Genomic DNA, 2974 nt, shown 5'->3' with positions numbered 1-2974 from the left:
GGTTAACCGGCACACTAACCTGGATTTAACAAAGTAGGCAAAGGGTAACTTAATATTTATCATAGTATCGGTGGAGCTCGTGTGGTTAACCGGCACATCGATTGAGGGGTAAATATTAAGGGTACCAAGTATATTTGCATGGTTACTTCACACCTTGTTTTGTGATCCTCGGCATCCCAGTCACAAAACCTGAAGGGCACACTCGAGATTGAAACATGCCATTGAAAAGTTCAATGAATCTCAAAAGATCTAGGAGTTTCAAATCCAATTAAAAACCTAATTACATTATTTCGTTTTTCATGGTGGAAATTGGTAAATCGTCATTTACCTACCTTCAACTATTTTATAACTCGGATTACGGCATCCCTCTTCCAGTTATAAATAGGTTGTTGGATCCTAGCCTTAATATTTCATATTGGGTGTTATATTAAGGACTTTAGATCAACTATCGTGAATATCTCCCAAAAGATGTCTAGTTCAGACATCTATGATCTTCCCAAATCTCTTGGAACTTTACTTCCTCCACCTCCTCCAATTATTCTCCCTAACCCACAAGTTCAAGGTCACTCAAGCCCTAATGGCAAGCAAGGTCTATGTGTGATCACATCTTAGAGATGAAGTCACATATTGACAAGCTGGGAGAGTTGGGTGTCAAAGTCTTGAGAAAGTTGGATGTTCAATCACTTTCTAAGTCACATAGTGAGTTCCTTTGGGACTACTATGAAATAGACTATGACATGAACCTTAATGATCATATCTATTTGCTTGGTGCTGTTGAATCAACAATGATTTGGAACGATAGTAAAGCAAATTTGATTAGAAGATCAACTTCCCAAAAACTTTATGGACAGTGACAATGGTGACACTGGAAATCCAGAAAAAGCATTCTCTTCCCAATGGAAAGGGATTGGCCATAGTCAACCCTGTTGACCAAATGGTAAAGAGAAATGCTAAGTCTGAGATAGTCCCATTACCAAAGGGTCCATATGTTTATTTTGCCAAAGGAAGGGGCGTTGATTGCAAAGCTGCCAAGTTTACCTAAGGATGTTAAAGTCAATAAGTCTGACTCTACTTCAGGTAGAGCCCATTATCTAACTTTGTTAAGTTTCTATTCTAAGATCCTCATTACATGATGTGACTGGGTCACATGTTGATGTTTTAAGAATCAAAGAATAGAGAGAAAGCTTAAAGGAAGTATATGCTGATTCTGATCGCGTAGGTGGATTTCGATCGCATCAGAATTTTGAAGCTGTTACTTAGGAGTTATGATATATTGCTTAGGAATAGATAACAACAAGTTTTTCCGTATGCATTTGCACTATAAGGATAAGTTTTTTCCGCAAAGTTTTGAAATAAAATAAAAGTTTTTAATTTTATATTTATTTTAAATATCCTTACAAGTGGCATTTGTGGAAAATGGTTGTTTAGATGATTCCATTGATAGCAATATTTGAAAAAAAATGGACTTGATTCTTTCGTTTGTGGTAGTGTCATAATTTACCAAATAAGGAAAGATTCTCATTCCCAAGGCTTCGGTTGGATAGAAACTTGGAATCATGCAAGTTGAATAGTATGATGAATGAGAACTTTCAAGCATTGGAAAATTAAGACTTGTTCACATGGATGTGTGAGTCAAGTTAAGGACTAAAGGGATCGAGTACACATTCTTGTGCACTGGTCAAGTCCACCACAAAGCTCGTTAAGACTATTCATCATGATTTACTAAATTTTAGTAAATATGGTTATACTTACAAGTTTAAGTATAATTCTAAAACATTGGAAAAGTCTCAATGTATGGCAGAACGAATGGGAAGAATCAAATTAGGCAGACAGATAAAAGTTTCTCAAATCTGAAAAGATGGAAGAGTACTTTAGTATCATGTTTTGTGATCATCTTAATGATTAAAGAACCACATCACAATTGGTCTTCTAAGGACATCTTAGTGCATTCTTATGACTAAGAAGAGGAGTCATGAATTGTTGAAATGGTCAAATCAAGAAGATGAGTCATACTTCGTTTCAAAACAAGTCTTAGAGTCATACTCCAAGACTATAAGTTGAGTGACATATCTTAAAGAAAGGTTTATAACACTTGTCAAATGTAAGAGTAAAAGTGTCCTAGTCTTGTACATTTGAAGTTGGTAAGTTGTGATGTTTTGGATTAAACAAAGACCAACTAAGGCCAATTGTGTGAAGTGTTTGTCTTGATAAAGAATCCGCACTATCTCTTGAATATTTGGCAAGATAGTCTTATATGTCAAGAGGACAGTGGGAGTCTTAAAGATCCTAAAAAGAATTTCAAGAACTAATCAAGAATAAAACCTGAGGTTCTTCACTAGCACACGACTTGAGGTTTATAACCTATCATGTTGACATATTCTGTGCCCATTCCAGTTAAAGTTGGCTTTGCATAGGAGTTCTGAAAGTTCTCAATTGGTTGCATAACAACTTGGAAGCAATGGAAGGCCCTGTACTGCTAGGTGGCAAGAAGTTAAGATTGCATAAGTTCAGTCCATATGAGTTTGGATTTGTCATTATCCTTGTCTTGTGACTATGGTTTTGACGATTCACATGGATAAGAACACATACACCATAAAATCTAAGGGTCATAAGGTTTCTCTCCGATTCATGAAAATGATGGTGAAGAAACACTTCCACCAAGTAGATTTGAAGCAGATGGCAAAAGGTCTAAACAATTGAGACTATGATTACGGCATCCCTTTTCATAGTTCTGAAATTGTTTAGACACACATGCATGCTATCTAAGGAAAGGTGTATGATTTTGATAAAGTTTTATCAAAGCATCTCGTATCAGAAATCTGAACTTTGGTAAGGAAGTCAATAAAGTATTGGTTTCTAGAAGTCCAGCTGATTTCTGAGTACATGTTAAAGCTAGTGGGAGCATAAGTGTTATGCTAATAATCATCATGTTAGTGGGAGCATGATAATTATTATTAGTGTTGCAAGTTAGCAA

Source organism: Lactuca virosa, chromosome 5 (genome assembly GCF_052849685.1).
Source record: "Lactuca virosa cultivar CGN04683 chromosome 5, Lactuca_virosa_CGN04683_v6, whole genome shotgun sequence".
NCBI lineage: Eukaryota > Viridiplantae > Streptophyta > Magnoliopsida > Asterales > Asteraceae > Lactuca > Lactuca virosa.
Note: the sequence above shows the minus strand (reverse complement) of the source record.